Consider the following 24,398-nt stretch of genomic DNA (forward strand, 5'->3'; position numbering starts at 1 on the left):
CCTCCCCCTCCCAACACCCCTCACCACCCCTCCCCTCCCCTCCCCTCCCAACACCCCTCACCCTCCCCTCACAACACCCCTCACCACCCCTCCCCCTCCCACCACCCTTACTCCCATAAAACAATATATATTACTGTAACTTAATACTTACAGTTCTGAAGACTCCAGCAGGCTCAGGATCAGTTGGGCAGCTGGGCTCAAGGCTAGAGTGGGTGCCACGCTCTGCCGTTCAGGATGGTGCCGCTCTGCACTTCCGGAAGACGCCGCGCTGCAGTTCGGGAAGGAGGCGGAGTCACAGCAACGCTCACCCTAGCGTTGCCATGACTCCGTCTCCGCGTGACGTCACAGTGCGCGGCGCACGCAAAGGGCAGGGGAGGTCGGGAGGCAGAGCAACAAGTAAGTCCTTCACTATGCAGCAATGCCGCTCGCTCGCATAGTGAAGGTGAAGAATTAGATCGAGGGAAAGGAATTTGTGGGCAGTGGCCAGCGGGGCTCAAGAGGCAGCTGCCTTGGGCCCCCCAGGAGCAACTGGGCCCGGGGCAGCTGCCCCTTTTGCCCCGCGTTAAAGACGGCCCTATCATGTATTTCACCAACAGATACAGAGCACTAGTGACCATCCTGTTATCATCAGAGATGCTTTACTACTGTGACCAATCATTATGTCACTAACAGAGATACATCACTAGTGTGACTATGCCATAAATCACATAGATGCATCGCTTATTTTTTTTAAATTGTCATAAAGGGGTATAGAATAATACAATAACAGCACAACAAACAATTCTCAGAAAATAGAACACACAGTGTCATATAAAGGAAAGAGCAGTTGCTTGTTAATGTAACTATACAAATAAAAAGATAGAACATAAAAAATACAAATTATTATTAAACAGTAAGATAGTAGGTCTGTACTTCTCGACCATCAGGAGTATATATAGTGGAAGGTAAAGGAGGAAGATTGCTTAATGTGAACGGAATACCCATCTAGTGGGTGCTCAGGAAAGGTTCAGTAACTCTCAGGAGTACTAAAATGTTTTATCCAGGTGGTTAAATATTTCTGATAAGTGTTACAGGATGATGCTACGAGTTCATTCATAATTTGGCTGTCCTCAACTTTGGCCTGCCAATCTGCAAGGAGGAAGGGAGTGTTTTGTCTCCAGTGGGTCAGTATGAATATTTTGGCTGGAAAGTATATATTTATTGGAGAGAGGTGTTGAGTCTGTCCACCAGTGTTTTAAATGAGGCCACAATGATCATCAGTATTGTGACTACCCTGTTTATCACCAACATTCTAATCAACCTGTATATCACCATCACATATGGCTTACTGGTGTGATCATCTTTTATGTCACCAGCAGTATTCTATCACTAGTGTAACCACCCTATATGTCAAAGTCAGAGATGCATCCCTATTGTGAACAGCATGAATTTCACCAGAAATCCATCTCTAGTGTAATCATCCTGTATGTCAACATCAGTGATGGATTATTATATTTACGGATGTGACCGACTTGTATTTCACCAACAAAACTGCATCACTAGTATGGTCATTATGTATATGACAACCAGAGATACATCACTAGAGTGACCACTCTTATCATCGAGAGATTGCTCAATAGCTTTGTCTATCATGCCACCGCCAAAAGAGAGGTATCAGTTGTGTGCTGCTAGTAGTGTTGCATCAATACGCAATGATTAAAGATAAAACTTGAATGGACCACATTTACATCTCTTTAATAAACCAGCAATTATGAAACATGTCAGTAAAAATATCACCCTGGCATCATGTTAATAATCAAACAAAAACAATAAGTTGGGCCAAGACCACTCAGTACCATGGACAGAGAGTGCTTCCCTGCTGTAATGTGCAAATGGCATTTGGGTAGTAAGTCTTTCAACATGTTGAACAAATCTCTCTCTGTAGAAGGGTAAATATTGAAGTCCTCTCTTCACTTCTAAAAACCAAAATTAACTTTAAAAAAAAAAAAAATAGTTAAGATCTGCTGAGCTGAGCCTCTGGGAGGGATTTTGTGTTGTCAAGAGATAAATATGTTTTTATGGACATTTTTATTTCACATAGTAATTGTGGTATTATTACAGCACAATTAAAAATAAAATATGTAGTCTAGAAAAGGGATCACATTTTCTACATATTAAAAAATAGATTAATAATTCTTCAATGTTTTTATATGACTGACTAAAAAGGAAACAATGGCTTGAGGGTATTCGAGTCACTGTAGAAGTAGCCTTAAAATAGCTTATTAGATGTAGATCAAACCTCTACGACTCATTGTTCATCACAAGTAAATCTTGTCTGACTGGCGGTAAAGCCAATATGGATAAACAGATTAGCTAGCATATTTTTTATTTTTTATTTAATAGGTTATTTTTATTGGAGGATTTTGATATTGTGGGAGACGTGCAGCTGGATTGTATTACCTGCAAAATCTTTAAAGTTTTATTATCTCCATTTCTGCTGTAGTTTATGGAACCAAACATAGGGTTCGGTTTTATTATCTGTAATATAATTGTCAGTGACTTCAGCTATTAATTCTTGTTACCTATTTCCAAAAGGCTAATATTGGCAGCATTATATATAGCAGGTGTCACTGGTGCCTCATTCCAAGGCCCTATTTAACCTTGCAGTCTCGGGAGGAAGTATTTTCCAAGTAAATGGATTCATCTCATAAAGGTAGGCATTAGCTTGATAGGGCCTGCAAAGTGGCGCCTGAGTTTTGTCCTGCCTAGGGCAGCACAAAACCAGGATACACCACTGGGTTTAAGGTTTCAATGTTGTGGCTGATCGGCATATATATATATATATATATATATATATATATATATATATATATATATATATATATATATATATATATATATATATATATATATATATATATATATATATATATGTATATATATATATATATATTTTTTTTTTCTTCATTATGGAGATAAAGATTTAATTTACCTGACAAAATGGCAACATAAGCTTTAACACTGTCAGAATTATTCATTAAACTCAAGCAATGTACAAATTGAAGATTATACTAGCTTTAGTGTACTAATAATCTTAATTTTAGTAATGACAGGAGGCGAATATTTGCATATCTTTCTTTACTGAAAACTCCAGCAGCATAGAAACAGTAACAACCAATCAGAGAAAAGATATGGTGCCCATAAAAGGCCCTGTCTATGACATCACTTCCTCTTTCTTTGAAGCGAAACAATAAATAGCAACAATAAACATAATCATATTACGTCAACAGTTCCACAACATATTAGAATAATCAACTCCAGTAGTTCCGTGATGTAGAGTTATGGGAGGTGAGTCTTTGTCTTGAGGAGAAGACGTTCACGCTGTAAGAAAAAGAAAAAGGTGAAAGGACTCTGGCGTGATAACTTGTCCGCATACAATAAACATTAAGAATCTGATATACCAATGGATACTAGAATGAGTAACATGTCAATATATATTAATTCTAAAGTAATGATAATTAAGAATCTGTAAACACAACGTAATTCAAGGTACATGTCTAATTATTCAACCTATACAAGTCTCTCAAGCCACATGTCTAAGTAGCAAGCATACAACCATAACGTACTTACCTTCCTGAACATAGAGGGCATATTCAGTTCAACACGAGAAAAAACATGGGAGGGATCCTATAGGGTGGGAAATATTCGCCTCCTGTCATTACTAAAATTAAGATTATTAGTACACTAAAGCTAGTATAATCTTCAATTTTACCACATGACAGGAGGCTTCATATTTGCATTTTTAAAGCTTAGAATTGACCAGTGTGAAGGAAGTACGAGATGTTTGCCGAAATAGAGCGTTCTAAACGTACCCTCTCGCGCTCAAATTGCGCATCGTGTAGTGTCGGTTAGGGAGGCGACGTCCGAAAAAGACTTGTGGGGCCAGCGCTCCCTCGACCGAGTGAGCTCCGAAACAAGGTTCGACGCCCGCCACCTCTCCATGAGGTTCCACGTAAGAAGTCAGGAGTAGACCCGTCGCATGAATACGAAGGGGGAATGATTTCGGTATACTCCATTAGCGTTCCGACCACACCTAGTTTGGTGTCTGACACAAAGTATGGGTATGACACCGAAGATGAACTGGACTTAGTTCGTCTCGATATGGAAAAGGTAATCCCATCTGGCGTAATAGAGAAAACCATTCATATCGAAAGCCCTAACGTCCATCACCCGTCTAAATAAGACGAGGCATAACAAGAGGGCTAGTTTGGCTGAAAGTTGTTTCCGTGACAAACAAGGATTGTCCTGCTATTCCCTCAAGGAATCACAGCACCACATCCACCTGCCAGAGGTGTGAATACTTGGGTGCAGAGTCTCGATAATCCGGCACCCCGTAGTAGTCGACAACCCCGTGGATCTTGACCTACTGGTCCGCCCTGTACCGGAACGTGCGCCACCGATATGGCGGATCCGATCACGTTGAGGGATCGATATGACCGCCCCACGAGACCAGGAGTGACAGATAGTAAGGATCAGCGTGACAGGTGCGGTAAAGGGGTCGGAATCCCTTTCCACCCACCAATCACTCCAGGCCGACCAGGCAGAAATATAGCATTTCCTGGAGTCGGGAGCCTACGAGCCCCATAGGATTCAGTTGATGCAATAGGTCGTGGACTGACCAGGAGCCCCTGAAACCGTCCAGGCCATTAGTGCCAGTTGTCCTTCCCTGACAAGGGAGTGAGCTTCCCCTTGCGGTCCCGTCGGAAGAAGAGGAAAGTCAGGGAGTAGTAGATGACATCCCCAGGCGATCCGGGAACCGCGGTTGATCTGCCCGAGGGGTGTCATGAGCAGGAACGATATCTTGTGGGTACGTGTGTATCAGATGGAGAAGCGATCTATGTTTGTGTACTACCCAATGTGTAAACCAGTAGTTATCGCATAGGAGGTCTTGTAGAAGATGAATATCCCCCATCTTGAAGTGTTTGTATACCACGTAGGAGTTCCATTGATGTAGCCTCCTGGCTTCTGCTAGACCAGGGAAACATTAGCTGAGGAAGCCTTCCCCTCCGGTGCATATTGGAGTGCGTCCTTCTTGAAAAAGGGTCGTGGATTTCTTGGTCCACGAGGCGTTCCAGTTCCGCCAGCATGTGTGATGGGGGCGGAAGGGCGACCTGAACGGCCGTGATAAACAAATTCTATGACCTAGCCTTGTAGTGTCTGGAGAACCCCGGTGACTTTGGTGATCGTCTCCCAATTCCGTAAAACAGAGAGAGGCTGCCGGTCGTAAAATTGGAAACAGTTAGCTATGTAGGTCGACTCACTAGTAGAGAAGCGAGTAAGAAACTATATGAGGACTGTGTATACGATCTGGAAACTATCGCCCAGAAGCGGCTGGCGGCTCGTTCCGCTACCGATCAGTCCTCCCAAATACATCTTTCCCCGAAGGGGAGACACGAATAGATTGACGTGCACCTTGAGTTCTGCCATGAACACTACGTCAAATAGTAGGCCTTGTGCTTTTGGGCCGAATTCTTGTCGCTCCTAAGTCCCATAATGTGTTGTTGACAGGATTGTGTCTGTCGGCGCATAGTACGTCATCTATTGAGCTCGGGCGCAACTACCACTTTGTCTTGAGGCGTGCGCATACTTTCATCCCCAGAGGGTTGCGCAGCCAATAGCGTTCATCCAGGAACGGTCCGTCTTCGGTCACTCTGGTTTAGTGCCGTTATTGCTATCCCTGCCTCGGCCGCTGTCACAGAGTCAGGTGTCCCTAACGTACTTCGAGGAAGTGTCCTCCATCAAGCGGTGTGGGGCAGAGCCCATAACAGAAACTTCTCTACTGAGGCCGCTACAGCGGCGTTTGTCCTCGCCTAGAAGTCTTGGGAAGGTTGAGAGTGTCCATCATGACTCATTCCCGTCCTGTTTGGAGACAGTGGTAGTCAGTGGGAGTAATGTTTGAGGGTCAACATGTAGGGGTGTTAGACTCCAGGTAGAACTGTGGATCACCCGGGTAAAATGGTTTGAATTGCCTGTTTAGTTTGTTTGAGAGTATGAATACCTGTGCCAAGTGTAGAAGGGTCACCTCTATTAGTTAAATCTGGCTACTGAGAGCCGCGGAGCAGGCGCGACCGACTGGTAGTGGTGTTTGGTCAGGTTAGCCGGGCCACCACAAATGTACACCAGAGCTGTATGTACAGTATTAAATTATACAGGCTGATTATAGAGGCGCGTGGGGCCTGTCTCCATAAGGTCTGCAACCGCAGGACCCACGACTGTTAGGTTGGGTACATCCCAGGTGGCGTGCCATGGAAACCCAGAGGACACCCACATCAAAGGTAATGGTCTGTCAGTGACCTCGCATGCATATCTGGGGGGTCACCCCAGGTGGTGTGCTATGAAAAAAGTACCCAGAGGACACCCACATTATAATTATTGGTACCTTGCGAGTATTGCATGCATATCAGGGGGTCATCCCAGGTGGTGTGCCATGTAAAAACAACCCAGAGGACACCCACGTTCAATATGTACACTAGGCACCATAAATATATATATATATATGTATCCCTGTGAAGGGTACTACGCAGTACACTCAGTTTCCTTAGTGGTCCTGCCGTCCACCGTATCCAGCATGGTACTGTTGCTTTAAAGTAAACTGACAGGCATTGAGAGGGCTGTATATGCACATAGTCAGTGAAATCAGGGCTGTATTCGTTTATCTCTTGACAATACAGGCCCTTGTGCATATCATCGGGGTTCACCCCGGGTGGTGTGCCGTGGCAATCAGAGGACACCCACATCAATTGAAATGGGCCGTCAGCGCCCTTGCATGCATATTTGGGGGTCACCCCAGGTGGTGTGCCATGAAAAAATACCCAGAGGACACCCACATAAATGTTGCACCCTTGGGTACAGTAATGTAATATAACCCTGTGCCGGGTAATCAGTATAATATTCCCTTTGAAGGGTATAGCAGAATATGATCCCCTGAGGGGAAATAATGTTGCATCTGTCCCTGCAGGGACCAGCGAGGCAGTATGTCGGTTAAGGTATGTATATCGTATATAGTACAGCCTTCATACTAAAGAGAACTCATTGTGCCTGCATTGACTATCTTGTACCGAACAATAAAAAACAGGACCGCCATCAGAATGTGACCATACCTACTGACCTTGCACATGATGGAGAGGAGAGTAAAGCCTACCACAAACTTCAATTTGTACCCTATAAACTGGTACATAGGTAAAATAGGACACTTATTAACCTCTTAAGGACCAAACTTCTGGAATAATTGATAACATTTAACATAGATAAAGAGTGTTATCTACCAATATTTGATAAATGGTCCTTATATATTGTTGGTTTTGGGAACAGGAAAAATTCAAGTTACCATGGGTACCCATGCTGGGGTTCAAACTTGTGTTTTGTTGGACTGACTGTCTGCTTGCTTATACAGGCAGACAGCTTATCTCCTGAGCCACCATACCTGCTAGGTATATATATATATATATAGAAGAAAAGTTTCACTAATCCTATGTAAACAGTCTAAATAGAACCATAGCGTTTTCAAGTTATATACACTATGAGTTTCATAACTATAAGTTTCATATAGTTGGAATAGCTGTCTGTTTGCTTTGCAGGAAAACAGCAAGTCACCTAAGCCATCCCAGCTGTCCGGTTTCCTGAGACTGAGAAGAGGTGGGGGGGGGTCCCTGAGGGGGGGTTCCCCCAACTCCGTTGCGGCGATCGGGTGATTCCCCGACCGCCGAGTGTGAGGAGAGGCAGCCGTCGCGGGTCTCGCGATTTTGCCGCGAGAACCAAGATGGCCGCCAGCCGCGTGAGTAAGAGAGAGCTACCCGCTCGCGGCTGCGAGCGGGAAGGGAACAAAAGGGCGGCAAACTGAAACATTTTTTAACCCCCGCTACCCTCCACCCGTCCCCACCCAGCCCCCTGTGTCAGTAAGGGCAGGTCCGCGCGGCGAACGCAGCACGGACAGCCGTGACGCCCGCGGACCGGCAGTCCGAAAAAACAAAGTAAAAGAGGCACCAGAAACCAAAAGGGCGACTGAGAAGTGAAAAACAGGAGGGGGACAGGTATAGGTAGATAGGGGTGAATAAGGAAAAACAGTAATAATACAATAGTAAATATAAGAAAAAAACAGTAATAATAATACAATAATAAATATAATAAAAAACAGGAATAATACAATAAAAAGACAATATAAGTACATAAACCAGAGAGGTAAAATTACTCTGACCTGTTGATGGCTGGAGCAGCAAAGAAAGAGGAAGTGATGTCATAGACAGGGCCTTTTATGGGCACCATATCTTTTCTCTGATTGGTTGTTACTGTTTCTATGCTGCTGGAGTTTTCAGTAAAGAAAGATATGCAAATATGAAGCCTCCTGTCATGTGGTAAAATTAAAGCTTGATGGCAAAAATTAGGCAAAAAAATGTGACTTTATCTGATTTCCAGAAATTTACCAAATCAGCTACTTTAGCCTGAATTTTACCATTTTGCATTGGATTCACTAGTATTTTTAGTTTAGTGAATAATTGTGTGTGCTTAACTCACTTAGCCATGGGACGTCTGTCCAACTTCAGAAAAGCTGGACAAAACTGGTAATGCCAGCCAGTGGCTGCTCTAGACTTTGTGATTAGTAGGTTTTATTTTTCTTTCTTAAGAGATTCATGGGCTATTGGGTTTGATGTAATGTCCTGACTAGCTAGTGAGCTTCAGTACTTCTTATTGAGATATACAGGCATACCAGTTATACTATATACTATGACTGCTAGCCAAGAATGTTCTGTTTTTATATACGGGGTCTGCACGTCTCGGATTCTATTAATATTTCAAATTGTCTTTTCGTCTTGCGAGACCAATATTCTCCTGCATTGATGGACCTGTGTGTCCAATTGTGTGCATTTTTGCATGTTTATTTATGACCGAGTGACAATCAAATAATATATTCACCAAAAAAACTCATAAAAAAAAGGTATTTATCTCCAGAATAAAATATTTTTAAAAAGAAAGGTTGCTGGAATTGACCTTGACACCAAAACTATTTCAGTAAGTTTAAAGGCACACTGTAGGCACCTAGACCACTTTAGCTAATTGAAGCAGCCTGGTTGCTGTGACCCTTTTGCACTTAGTCCTGCAATGTAAAACATTGGAGTTCCAGAGGACTGCAATGTTTACATTGCAGCTCTAAATCTGCCCTCTGTGGCTGTCTAACAGACAGCCACTACAGGGCTTACAGAATCTAAACGGACGTTTGGCCCGTTATCTGATGCTGGACGTCCTCACGGACCTCTAGCGTCAGATTTTCCCCATAGGTAAGCATTGAATAATGTTTCCTATGGGGAGGTGTAATGCACACACAGCCATTGCCATGCATGTGCATTAGGTCTCCCCCACCGGCTGACGTCGGCAGGGGAGGGGTGTGGGCGGAGCCTGACCCAGCGCCTAGGGACATCGGCGCTGGGTTTAGTTAAGTGGCTGAAGGGGCTCTAACCCCCTCAGCCCTGCGGAAGGGTGGCCCCGACGAGGGAGGGCTCTAATATTCCTAAAGTGCCAGGAAAATGGCTTTGTTTTCCTGACACTATACGATCCCTTTAAGCTTTCTTATTGCTGTAAAGCTATGCTTGGTAGTCACAGCAAAGGTTTCATTGAGTTATTATTCATATGATCACTATTGTTATAGATCCAATATTGATCTCAGTTATATTCAGGGGAACTCTAATTGTATCAAGTGCACTTGGAGAAGCATGAATTAGATACCAGATGTGTATTGGTTATCAAAATAGGCCTCGCTCTGACCTTTATTTTATCAGTTTGTGCTTTTATACATTAAAAAAGTAAGTACTTACGTGCAAATACTCATAGAACAGTAGAAGGAAGGGTAAGACATAGGGATGAACGTCATGTACATATAACTGATTTAGGAGAGACAGCTCAGGTTTAATATAGGCCAGTGATGGCGAACCTTTTTGAGCCCGAGTGCCCAAACCGCAATACATGCCAACTTTTTTTTCCTTAAAGTGCCAATACTGAGGTTTAAGTTTAGAGAAAACAACTCGTACTGTTGTCCAAACTAATTAACAACTTTTGTTTTAAAAGAACACAACAACAGAGAGTTCAATGATACAAATTTTAAATAATGATATAAATAGATAAAATTAAGCTTATATTTATTAGTATCTGCAACAAATGCAATACATACACACAGAGACTGCTGAATACATACACACAGTCTGCTGAATACACACACACAGGGCCGGATTAACATAGGGGCTGATGGAGCTGCAGCTCCAGGCCCAGGCCCATGGAATAGGCCCATTGATTTAAAAAAAAAAAAAAAAAAAAAATTTTTTTTTTTTTTTTTACATTTTTTTTACACACTACGCATAGGGTTGCCAGGTATTTCTCATGTATTTCTTAGGGTTGCCAGGTATTTCTCAGAAGTATTTCTCAGGTATTTGAGGTATTTGCAGTAATACTGGCAATACAAATGTCTGTCTCAGTATAAACAGAGATTATTCTGCAGTACCAGCGCCGGCCAGTAGGGGTTGCTGTTTGTGTGGATAGAGGCAGTGATAAGAAGTTACGGCATCTCCTTCCCTGCCTCTCTCTACTCACTGATCCACGGGGGAGCAGCTCTGCACAGAGAGTCCAGACAGCAGCTCCAAGACATGGGGATGCTGAGACATTGGGACACTGGGGAACATGGAGACCCTGAGACACTAGGGACACAGTGGCCCCATGTCTCGCAGTGGCCCCTAGTCTGTGTCCCCATGTCTCCCAGCCACTGTCCCTAGTGTCTCAGTGGCCCCATGTCTGCCAGTGTTACCATGTGTCCCCATGTCTCTAAGTGTCCCCTAGTGTCCTAGTGACATTGGGACATTGGGAGACATGGGGACACAGACTCTAAGGGACACCGGAAGACATGGGGATACAAACATTAGGGGACACTGGGTGACATGGGGACACTGAGACACTGGGGGACAATGAGAGACATGGAAACACTGGGGGACACAGGGAGACATGGGGACACTGGGCGACTTTGAGACCTAGGAGACATGGGGCACTCCCAGTGTCCCCACATCTCCCAGCCAGTGTCCCTAGTATCTCAGTATCCCCATGTGTCCCTGGTGTCTCTCAGTGTCTGTAGTGTGCCAGTGTCCCTAGTGTTTCCTAGTCTCCCAAAGTCCCCTAGTCCCCCAATGTCCCCATGTCTCCTAGTGTCTCAGTATCCCCTAGTATAAAAGAAAAAAAATCTCAGGCACTCACTGTAATAGATTTAGGCAGGTTTATTGGACACCGCAACGTTTCGACCTTTACCCAGGTCTTTATCAAGTCTCCAATGTCCCCTATGTATCAGAGTGTCTCAGTGCCCCGTGTCTCTCAGTGCCCGATGTCTCTCAGTGCCCGTAGTGTCTCAGTGTCCCCTAGTATAAAATAAAAAAAATCTCCGGCACTCACTGTGATAGCTTTAGGCAGGTGAATTGGACACTGCAACATTTTGACCTGTACCCAGGTCTTTATCAAGTCTCCAGTGCCCCCTACATATATCACAGTGTCTCAGTGCCCCATGTCTCCCAGTGTCTATCACCCTGTGTCCCCATGTCTCCCAGTGTCCCCAAGAGTCTCAGTGTCCCCAGGTCTCCCAGTGTTCCCTAGTATCTGTGTCCCCATGTCTCCCAGTGTCCCAATGTCTCTCAATGTCCCCTAGTGTCCTAGTGACATGGGGACACTGGGAGACATGGGGACACAGACACTAAGGGACTGGGAGACATGGGGACACAGACATGCACCCTTTTTGTGTATGTTCGCCCTTTCGGACGTTCTGGTTATGGGATTTGTGTCAGTGGCCCACCCTTTTACTGCATCCATAGACTTCCTGCTTTACTGGACACTGCTGTTAGGGGGTATGGGTTTACTTGAAAGATGAAAGCGTGAGATTAGCAAAGGGTTTGTGTTTTCTCATAGTTGCATCCTATGAGTTTCCCTCCAGCATCATCTCCATCAGATACATGACGCTTAGGAGGTAGGACTGTTTTAGTGTTTTTGGTCAATAAGATTTTGTAATTAGGCCCATCATAATTATCAGCACCAGGCCCACTGGGCTCTTAATCCGGCCCTGCACACACACACACACACACACACAAGACTGCTGAATACAGAGACTGCTGAATACACACACACACAGTCTGCTGAATACACATACAGACAGACTGCTGAGTACACACACACAGACTGCTGAGTACACACACACAGACTGCTGAGTACACACACACAGACTGCTGAGTACACACACACACAGACTGCTGAATACATACACACACAGTCCGCTGAATACACACACACAGCTGAATACACACACAGACAGACTGCTGAATACGCGCGCACACAGACTGCTGAATACGCGCGCACACAGACTGCTGAATACGCGCGCACACAGACTGCTGAATACGCGGGCACACAGACTGCTGAATATGCGCGCGCACACACACACAGACTGCTGAATACGCACACATACTGCATTGTAGTGTAGTGTATGTGTTTGTGTGGGGTGCTGTGTGTGTGTATGAGGGTTGCTGTGTGTGTGTGTGTGTGTATGAGGGTTGCTGTGTGTGTGTATGAGGGGTGCTGTGTGTGTGTGTGTGTGTGTATGAGGGGTGCTGTGTGTGTGTGTGTGTGTGTGTATGAGGGGTGCTGTGTGTATGAGGGGTGCTGTGTGTGTGAGGGATGCTGTGTGTGTGTGTGGGGGGGGGGGGTGGGTGCTGTGTGTGTGTGTGTGTGGGGGGGGTGATGTGTGTGTGTGTGTGTATGAGGGGTGCTGTGTGTGTGTGTGTGTGAGGGGTGCTGTGTGTGTGTGTGTGTGAGGGGTGCTGTGTGTGTGTGTGTGAGGGGTGCTGTGTGTGTATGTGGGTTGCTATGCTGTGTGGGGGGTAGGGGTGCTGGGCTGGGGTAAGGGTGCTGGGCGGGGGTAAGGGTGCTGTGCTGTGGGGGGGTGTAGGGGTGGGGAGGGATGCTGGGTGTAGGGGAGGGAAGGGAAGCTGGGTGGAGGGGAGGGATGCTTGGTGTAGGGGGGGTAGGGGTAATCTGTGTTGGGGGTAGGGGTACTCTGTGTGGGGGTAGGGGTACTCTGTGTGGGGGGTAGGGGTACTCTGTGTGGCAGGTAGGGGTACTCTGTGTGGCAGTTAGGGGTACTCCGTGTGGGGGGTAGGGCAGTGGCGTACACATGACCCATGGGGCCCCGGTGCAAAAATTGATCCGTGGGCCCCCCCCCCCACCCACTCTGCGCGGGCCGGGGCAGCAACACATGGCGGCGGGCACCTGGTCGCAGGGGTTGCGACCGCGGTATGTACGCCACTGCATGCAGATGCACACACACTTAAAGGACCACTACAGACACCCAGATCACATCAGCTCAATGAAGTGGTCTGGGTGTCAGGTCCCTCTAGTTTTAACCCTGCAGCTGAAAGCATAGCAGTTTCAGAGAAACTGTTATGTTTCACTGAGGGTTAATCCAGCCTCTAGTGGCTGTCTCACTCTTGCCGTGCATGCGCATTCGGAGCTGAGAGGCGGAGGGATCCCCAGAGCCATGGGAGTCCGGCGCTGGAGAAAGGTAAGTGCTGAAGACACACACACACACTCTCACGAACAAATGCATACACACTAGCTAACAGACACACACATTTACTGACAAAGACACACTCAGCGGCAGACATACATACACACTCACTTACAAAACATACACTCTCACTGACAAACACACACTCACTAACAGACATCAAACAGACTCACTAACACACACACACACACAAACACACTCAGTAACAGACACACAGTAACACACTCACTGACACTCACTAGCAGACACACACTCTAACACAAACACCAACACTCACACTAACACACACACACTAACGCTCACACACACTAACACACACACACTAACGCTCACACACACTAACACACACACACACACTAACACACACACACACACTAACACTCACACACACACACACTAACACTCACTCACACACACACTAACACACACACACACACTAACACACACACTAACACACACACACTAACACTCACACACACACACTAACACTCACACACTAACACACACACACACACTAACACACTCACACACACACTAACACACTCACACACACACACACTTACACTTACACATGTTTTTTTTTTATTTAATCCCCCCAGCCTCCTTACCTTTTGGAGTGCTGAGGGGATTCCCTGGGGTCCAGTGGTGCTGCTGGGCTCCTGGGGGGGGCGGTCACCCGGCTGGCTGGTCCTGCGGGCGCGCGAGGGAGCACTCTCCCCTGAGTGCTTCCTCTTCAGCTCCCTCGCGCGCCGCGTACTGATACCGGCGCCGGAAGATGACATCATCTTCCGGCTCCGGTATCAGTGCGCTGCGCGAGGGAGCTGAAGAGGAAGCACTCAGGGGAGAGTGCTCCCTCGCGCACCAGCCGGCCGCCGGGTGTAAGCAGGGCCAGCCTCGGGGGGCCCGGAGGTGGCCGGCTCCTGGGCCCCCCAGGAGAAGAGGCTGGCCCTGGTGGGCCGGGCCCGGTCGCAGCCGCGACCCCTGCGACCCTGGTATGTACGCCACTGGGGTAGGGGTACTCCGTGTGGGGGGTAGGGGTACTCCGTGTGGGGGTACTCCGTGTGGGGGGGTAGGGGTACTCCGTGTGGGGGGGTAGGGGTACTCCGTGTGGGGGGTAGGGGTACTCCGTGTGGGGGGGTAGGGGTACTCCGTGTGGGGCGGTATGGGAACTCTGTGTGGGGGGTAGGGGTACTCTGTGTGGGGGGTAGGGGTACTCTGTGTGGCGGGTAGGGGTACTCTGTGTGGCGGGTAGGGGTACTTCGTGTGGGGGGTAGGGGTACTCCGTGTGGGGGGTAGGGGTACTCTGTGTGGGGGGTAGGGGTACTCTGTGTGGCAGGTAGGGGTACTCCATGTGGCGGGTAGGGGTACTCCGTGTGGGGGGTAGGGGTACTCTGTGTGGGGGGTAGGGGTACTCCGTGTGGGGGGTAGGGGTACTCTGTGTGGGGGGTAGGGGTACTCTGTGTGGGGGGTAGGGGTGCTGTGGGGCGGTAGGGGTACTCTGTGTGGGGGGTAGGGGTGCTGTGGGGGGTAGGGGTACTGTGGGGCGGTAGGGGTGCTATGTGTGTGGGGCTGGGGTAAAGGTGTTTAAAAAAAAAAAAAGTATGCTAATCAGTATCCCCCCCTCCCTCCTTCTTACCTTTAATTAAGGAGGAGGAGGGGGGGACAGCCATCCCTGGTGGTCCGGTGGTGGCAATCACTGCTTCCGGTTCGGGAGGACTGGGGGAGGGATCTGTGAAGCAGCTCCCCTGTCCTCCCGCGCGATGCTGTGTGGAGCGTTGCCATGGTAACGCGCGGCAACGCTGCACACAGCTTGCTCGCGGGAGGACAGGGAAGCTGCTTCACAGATCCCTCCCCCAGTCCTCCCGAACCGGAAGCAGAGTAGGCGCCTGCCGTTTCGGGCAGGCAGGCGCCTACTCTGCAGTGATGGCAACCTATGGCCGCGTGCCCATAGAAAGGGCCCGGCGTGCCACCTGTGGCACGCGTGCCATAGGTTCGCCATCACTGATATAGGCTATCTAGTATGACACCTATAAGCTTGAACCTTGGAATCCAGTTAAATTCTTTCACACTATTCTTCACTAAAAGACATATTTTTGCATGATCTGTCATATTTTCAAAATCAATGCCAAAATGTCACAATGTCACAATGTAACAAGGTTGTTGTTCCAGGAGGGATAAGCCAAATGGCAAATGATTTAGGTAAACTAGAAAAAAGGTCTAAACTGACATTTAATGTGGATAAGTGCAAGATAATGCATATTGGGTGTAAAAACCCAAGGGCAGAGTACAGAATATTTTAAAGTCCTAACCTCAACATCTGAGGAAAGGGATTTAGGGGTTATTATTTCCGATGACTTAAGGGTAGGCAGACAATGTAATAGAGCAGCAGGAAATGCTAGCAGAATGCTTGGTTGTATAGGGAGAGGTATTAGCAGTAGAAAGAGGGAAGTGCTCATGCCATTGTACAGAACACTGGTGAGACCTCACTTGGAGTACTGTACACAGTACTGGAGACCGTATCTTCAGAAGGATATTGATACCTTAGCGAGAGTTCAAAGAAGGGCTACTAAACTGGTTCATGGATTGCAGGATAAAACTTACAAGGAAAGGTTAAAGGAACTTTACATGTATAGCTTGGAGGAAAGATGAGACAGGGGGTATGTGATAGAAACATTTAAATACATAAAGGGAATCAACACAGTAAAAGAGGAGACCATATTTAAAAGAAGAAAAACTACCACAAAAAGAGGACATAGTCTTAAATTAGAGGGTCAAAGGTTTAAAAATAATATCAGGAGAGGGGGGGGCGTGGCCTAGCAGCGGAGCGGAATGGCTGCCTAATCTCTGAGCTCCTCCGTACTCGCCCTGCAAATCACTAGAAAGCTGCCCCAAACGCAAATATGGGGAAACACACTAGGACTGGGGGTACCCCCAAACCATCGGGCACCCGCCCACCTGCAATCCAGGCATCGGTCAGGCAATACATGACCACACAGCCGGACCCATCATCCCAGGCCTCCGCTGAGGCCTTCCTGTACTCGGGGGCCTCATCCATGAGCCCGAACTCCCAGGTCGGTGAAGCGAGCGGAGAGGCCACAGATCACCCACCGGCAGACTGGATGGCCCTGCTGAGAGCACTGCCCACCAGAGCCGACTTGACCCAAGCCACATCAGCCCTCCATGCCTCGATCCGGGCCGACCTCCAACTGATGAGAGCAGACATGCAAGGTATGGCGGACCGCATGGCGCGGCTGGAAGAGGAACAAGACAACCTCACTGTGGCCCACACAACCACAGAGTCCACGCTTCACGGCCACACTGCCCACTTGCAAGCCATGGCGCGCCATGTCGAAGATCTCGACAACAGGGGCCGCAGAAACAACCTGCGGATCCGAGGCCTACCTGAAGGCGAAGAACCCTCACCCCGGCTCACTGACACACTTACCATCTTATTTAACGACCTTCTAGGCCGTCCTACGGACACGCCGATCGACTTTGTCCGCGCACACAGGGCACTAAGACCCAGAGGCCCTGACGGAGCGCCGCCAAGAGATGTAATATGCTGCTTAACTATCTTCTCCCTCAAAGAAGACATACTACAGGCGGCTCGCAATGCGGGACCCATCACCCATGAGGATCACCCTATCCAAATATTTCCTGATCTTTGCCCGGCCACATTGGGCTACCGCAGGGCTCTGAAACCCCTCACTCGAGCCCTGACAGCTCAGAAGGTGAGATACCGATGGACTTTCCCGACCGGCCTAACTGCTCACACTCCTAACGGTCCCATGCCGGTACGCAATCAACAGGACCTGCGAGATCTCACTGTCGAGCTCCAGCTACCACCCTTAAACATGACTTGGCCGGACCCACTAGACTTCTACACTGGCCCACCAAGGCCGGCACGAAACGACCCGCTGCCACAAAGAAGAACCAGATCCAGAATGGAGACGGCACGACCAGCCGGCAACCCCCGTTGAGTTCCGCGGCTCCTGAGAGACTCTGAGACCCACCGATTGAGGTATCTGCCTATGGACTATAACCTGCTGGGGAGCTTGCCATAAGGTACCTCACTAACCACACCGAACTGCCGGACTCCCTCTTTTGTTTCACTTTTGGGTGGGGGGCTTAAACGGGGGATTTGACGACCCTGCGGCTTACGCTATGCTCCGACCACCACTCCGATGGGGAACATTCTCTTAACCAGCTGAGCTGCCGTAAAGGGATTGACTCTGCCACACCACCAAACACAGGCCACAGAGACGTGGAGACTCGATGCCACCGACACATCTTGAGAACACTGGTAACGGAGATATAGGGTCTTTGTCGGAGGGCCCAACCTCTCCCTTTATTGAAGTGGACGGGTATATAACATGAGGAAGGGTAGGCTGGAGGGGGACACAGCCACCACACACACACTTGCCGCTAGAGCTCAGGGCCACACCACGTCACGCCACCTAACTAGACACGCCATGAAGCTCACACACACACACGACTCATAAGGCTTGAAGCCTGGTCCACACGACACACACAATTTTTAAGATACCCCACTCACAAGATCACGGATAACCTAGGGGCTAGAGTACCTTTTGGGCGGGGCGGGTAGGGGGACGCTAGAGGGGCCTTCCACGTGGGAGTTTTTCTTTTTTCTTTGTCACCGCCATAGGTGACCCCGCGGGGAAACACCCCGTCCTTTTCCCTTTTTTCTTCTTTCCTCTCCCCTCTCTGAACCGGGACCCCGGAGAGGGACCGGGTATACCCGAGAGGCATTTGGTAACCAGTAGGCCACGTTCCCACCTGGCCGGGGTGTCAGGAAGAAAGGCAAGGGGACTCGACCGAACCGCTAGTACGGACGGGACGACTCCACCTCGGCCTACACCCGAGCCATTACTTTGTATATTGTTGTTTATTGTTTGCATTGTGTTTATTTTATTTTGTCTCTGTACCTACTCCTAGGCACTCAAAGTCCGGCTGCGGTGTCCGCGAGGGGACTCGGGAAGGGGCCTCATCAGGGACCACCCGTCCAGGTAACACTCTCTCCCTACACCCCCGAAACGCACCTCCCCTGAACCCACCCAACACCTGGGTAGTAACACAGCCCGTAGGCCCACCACTTATCTGTCCACAGTACCCCTGACAGAGAGGTCAACCAGAGTTACGTCATGCAGACCCCGAAACCGCTAGCCAGAGCGGACATCAACATTATCTCTATTAACGCCAAGGGCCTTAACCAACCTGAAAAACGATCACAGGCGCTCCGCCACTTTCACAGCCAAAGAGCCCACATAGTATTTATACAGGAGACCCATTTTAAGGAAGGTCTGACACCTAGAATGACTGACAAAAGGTTCGCCCAATGCTACCTCAGCAACAACCCCTTAGGGAAATCCAAAGGCACGGCCATCCTCCTTCATAAATCCCTACATTTCACACCCACAGCAACCCTGAAAGATGACTGGGGAAGGTTTATATGCGTTAAGGGAACGATAGCCGACCGTACGTACACGCTAGCCAACCTGTATGCTCCTAACACTGCTCAACACCGTTTCATGACTAGATCGCTGAAAGCCATCATGGCCTTCACGGAGGGTTGTCTGATCATGGGAGGAGACCTTAATGTGGCCCTACAACCAAGCCTAGACACATCTGCGGGCACCTCGACGATACCTAGACATGTGTTGACTACTATCAACAAAACCCTTAGAGACCAACGCCTGACAGACTGTTGGAGGGCGACACACCCTGACGACAGAGACTTCACCTTCTATTCTAATCCAAACAAGACGTACTCCAGACTGGACTACTTTTTCCTACAACACTACTACCTGACAGATGTTAAGTCAGTGACGACTGGAACCGCGACATGGTCAGACCACGCACCACTCACCATGACGCTGACATCTCCCCTCTATAAACCGACGTGCAGCAACTGGCGACTGAACGAAGCCCTACTTAATGACCTAACAGTAACCACGGAATCCCGAACCAAACTTACTCAATACTTCACAGACAATGTTACCCCAGATGTGACACCCCTCTGCGTGTGGGAGGCCCACAAATGCGTTATACGAGGCTACTTCATAGCTAAAAGCGCAGCCATGAAAAAAGCAAAGGCTGCTAGAATGGCGACCATAATCGCGGAGATACAGGTGGTGGAGGCCAGACACAAACTAACACGGCTCCAGAGCGATGGTGCCAAGCTACTGACACTACGCAGGGAACTGGCATCCATCATGAACGCCAACCACCAAAGGGCGCACCTGCGCACCAAAGCCTTCTTTCATACACACGCCAACAAATGCGGGACCTTGTTGGCCCGTATGATCGCCAAAAAGAGAGCAGAATCCTACATACCTAAAATTCGCGACAAAGACGGACGACTGAAACAACTCCCGGGAGACATGGCAGAGGCTATACGGGAATACTACGCGGAGCTTTATGCCATACACCCCGACAGGGAGCCACCGCGTCAGGGAGACGTCCTACCAGAGACCAGACAATACCTACACGCACGCATACAAAAACGACTTCCCCGGGAAGCCGCGAATGCCCTTGACGAACCGATCACACCACACGAGCTAGCCTGGGCCATAAAAGAGTCGAAATTGGGCAAATGCCCGGGCCCTGACGGTCTTCCCACTAGATACTATAAAAAGTTTGCTGACGTATTATCCCCACACCTCCTGACTGCCCTTAACACCCTACGAGACGGAGCCAGCCTACCCACACAGACCCTAGCGGCCAACATCTCCCTAATCCCAAAGGAAGGTAAAAACCCGGAACTCTGTGCAAGCTACAGACCTATCTCCCTACTAAATTGTGACCTTAAACTCTTCACAAAAATACTAGCCCGCAGACTACAAACCTACCTCCCTGATCTCATACATAGGGACCAGGCAGGGTTCACGCCCCAGAGAGAAGCGAGAGACAACACCATCAGGACACTCGATCTCATTCACAGGGCACAATGCGGTCGGGAAGGCCTCCTCTTGCTCTCCACAGATGCGGAGAAGGCCTTTGACCGCATAGATTGGGGCTACATGCTAGCGGTATTAGAAGCGATAGGTCTGGGCCCGCATATGATGAGCTGGATACGAGCACTGTACTCTAAACCCACAGCAAGGGTATGCGTGAACGGGTTGTTCACGAACCCGTTCCCCATCCGGAACGGCACAAGACAGGGATGCCCTTTGTCCCCACTGCTGTTTGTACTGGCACTGGAGCCCTTTCTTAACTCTGTCCGGGACAACCAGGCCATAAGAGGGATGCAAATAGGGCGGACGAGACACGTAGTGGCTGCCTTTGCAGATGATCTGCTGTTTTATGTCACCCAGCCTGAAACATCAATGCCAGCAATCATGGCAGAGTTCCAGCTCTACGGCCAATTATCGAACTTCAAAGTTAACCTCGCCAAATCCTCAGTTCTGAATGTCTCGATCCCACCCAATAGAGTAGAAGCCCTGAAACACACACTCCCATTCCAATGGTCTGACACCACTATAAGATACTTAGGCACCTCCATACCAAGAGACCTGTCACAAATATACACCGCTAATTTTCAACCCCTCCTGACCGCAATACGCGGAGACCTGGAGGAATGGACTAAAGTCCGTCTTTCCTGGTTTGGACGCATTGGAGTATTGAAAATGAACATTCTACCCAGGCTGCTCTACTTGTTCCAGACACTACTACATTACTTAATCCACCAACCAGACAGTTATGAGTCAAATTACACAGTGTGGGAAAATTCCAAAGAACTTTCCCACGCTGTGTAAAATGACACAGAGCACTCTGATTGGTGGATTTTAAACCAGCCAATCAGAGTGCTGTGACAGGTAAATGTAGAGACTTACCTGTCAGTCTCTTCATTTACCTGTCAGAGCACTCTGATTGGGTGGCTTAAAACCACCAATCAGAGTGCTCTGAGCCTAATTGCAGGGCGGGGCAAGGCTTTATAAACCTTCCCCCCGCCCTGCAGAGCTCAGTCTCAGTCTCAGTTTTTTTATTGCGTCGGTTATTATTGATTTTTATTTGGCCTTTTTTGGGGCTGAAAAAAGAAGATTTTAGAAGAAATAAAACATCAAATGGTAAGTTTATTTTTACAGGTACTTAGTTAAAGGTCCCCCCTCATTATTTTTAAGGTGAGGGGGGTAGGTAGGGGTTTATTTTTTGGGGGAGGGGGTGACTAGGGGTTTGGGGACCCCTAGTCACCTGGGGGAGAAGGGGGTTACATTTGTATTTAGGGCCCCCACCCGCCGCTCAGGGGTGGGGGCCAGGGGGGAGGACATTAGTTCCCCCACCCAATTTGTATTTAGCGCCCCCACCCACCGGTCAGGGATGGGGGCCAGGGGGGAAGACATTAGGTCCCCCCCCTTATTCTTGTTTAGGGCCCCCACCCATCGCTCAGGGGTGGGGGCCAGGGGGGAGGACATTAGGTCCCCCCCAATTTGTATTTAGGGCCCCCACCCACCGCTCAGGGGTGGGGGCCAGGGGGGAGGACATTAGGTCCCCCCCTTATTCTTGTTTAGGGCCCCCACCCACCGCTCAGGGGTGGGGGCAGGGGGGAGGACATTATGTCCCCCCCCATTTTTATTTAGGGCCCCCACCCGCTGCTCAGGAGTGGGGGCCGGTGGGGAGGGCAATAGGTCCTCCCCCCTTTTTTACTTTAGGGCCCCCACCCGCCGCTCAGGGAAGGGGGACATGTTCACTGTTTAATAGACATGCCCCTACTCGCGGTATAGCGAGTAGGGGCAAAATTTACTAATATTAAATACCGTGGGAATTAGGGAGTTATCTACCAAGCGGCTGCAAGAAAAGTCCCGAAATGCCAGAGTTCCGAAGTGCCGAAGTTTCCGAAGTTGCCAAAGCTGCCGAAGTGCCGAAGTTCCGAAGTGTTTACGTTCCGAAGTTGCCGAAGGTCCAAAGTGGCGAAGTTCCGAAGTGCCGAAGTGTTCATGTGCCAAAGTGTCGAAGTGCCGAATTGGCGAAGTCCCGAATTGCCGAAGTCCCGAATTTCGGAATGCCGAACCGAGACGAATATTTTCCCCATGCACATGCCTAGAGTTTAGAATATGTGTGCTCCTGGCACAAGCAGCTATTTTGGTTTTCCAATTCACATCAGGAAGATTAAAGTCACCCATGATGATAACTTCCCCCTTTATTGTCATTTTAGCTATTTCCTCAACTAGTAAATTATCTAACCCTTCTATTTGTCCTGGGGGCCTATAAATCACACCTACACAAGTTACTGTGTGATTAGCAAATTCTAACGTAACCCAAACAGACTCTATGTTCGCCTTACTACATTTTATTAGGCTAGATTTTATATTCTCCTTCACATGCAGGGCCACCCCTCCCCCTTTCTTGCCTTCCCTGTCTTTTCTATATAAAGAGTACCCTGGTATTGCGAAGTCCCAGTCATTTTTCTCACTATACCATGTCTCAGTAACAGCCACTAAATCTACATTATCATTTGCCATTATTGCCACAAGTTCATGGATCTTATTCCTTAAGCTGCGAGCATTTGTAGACATGACTCTAAGCTTATCATTGTTTAACACAGTTAACCCAGATTCTGAAAAAGCCCAACATTGACCCTAATTCCCCGTCCAACTACCACCCTATCTCACTACTGCAGTTTGTCTCCAAGATCCTTGAGCGAGTTGTGTATGCAAGATTGACAGACTTCCTTGAATCCTACTCTCTGCTTGACCTTCTTCAATCTGGATTCCACACTCGTCACTCTGTTGAAGCAGCTGTGACCAAAGTATACAATGATCTTATCACTGCTAAATCCCATGGCCACTACTCTATCCTAATTCTCCTCGACCTCTCTGCTGCTTTTGACACTGTTGATCATCAACAGCTTCTTCTCATCCTCCGTAATCTTGGTCTACGAGATATCGCTCTCTCCTAGTGCTCTTCATACCTCTCCAAGCGCTCATTCAGTGTTTCTTTCTCTGGCTCCTCCTGTTCTCTCCAATTGCTCTTTGTTAGTGTTCCCCAAGTGTCTGTCCTTGGTCCCCTATTGTTCTCAATCTACACTGACTCCCTTGGTAAACTCATCAGCTCCTTCGGCTTCCAGTATCATTTTCTATCATTTCCACGCAAATTAATCAGTCCTCCCCTGATTTCTCACCACCCCTCTTTTAATTTTTTTAAATTTGGCATAGATTGGTGGTAAAGTGATTGCATGAAAAGAGTCAAAATACCTCAAGTTTAATATCTTAGGTTGTCTTCTTTTAAAAAAATATATACATGTGAAGGGTTATTCAGGGATTCCTGACAGATATCAGTGTTACAATGTAACTTGTGGTTATTTTGAAAAAAAAAAATGGTTTGGAAATGGCAAAGTGCTACTTGTACTTATGGCCCTATAACTTTCCAAAAAAACGCTAAGAACATATTAACATTGGGTATTTCTAAACTCAGGACAAAATTTAGAAACTATTTAGCATGGGTGTTTTTTGTTGGTTGTAGATGTGGGTTTTGGGGGTCAAAGTTAGAAAAAGTTTTTCATCATATTTTATAGTTTTTATAGTAAATTATATGATATGATGAAAATAATGGTATCTTTAGAAAGACCATTTAATGGTGAGAAAAACTGTATATAATATGTGTGGGTACAGTAAATGAGTAAGAGGAAAATTACAGCTAAACACAAACACCGCAGAAATGTTAAAAGAGCCCTGGTCCTTAACTGTAATAAAATTGAAAAACAGTCTGGTCACTAAGGGGTTAAAACAAATTGATAAAACAAATATAAAAAACACTAACTCCTTGTAAT

Source organism: Pelobates fuscus, chromosome 1 (assembly GCF_036172605.1).
Source record: "Pelobates fuscus isolate aPelFus1 chromosome 1, aPelFus1.pri, whole genome shotgun sequence".
NCBI classification, from domain to species: domain Eukaryota; kingdom Metazoa; phylum Chordata; class Amphibia; order Anura; family Pelobatidae; genus Pelobates; species Pelobates fuscus.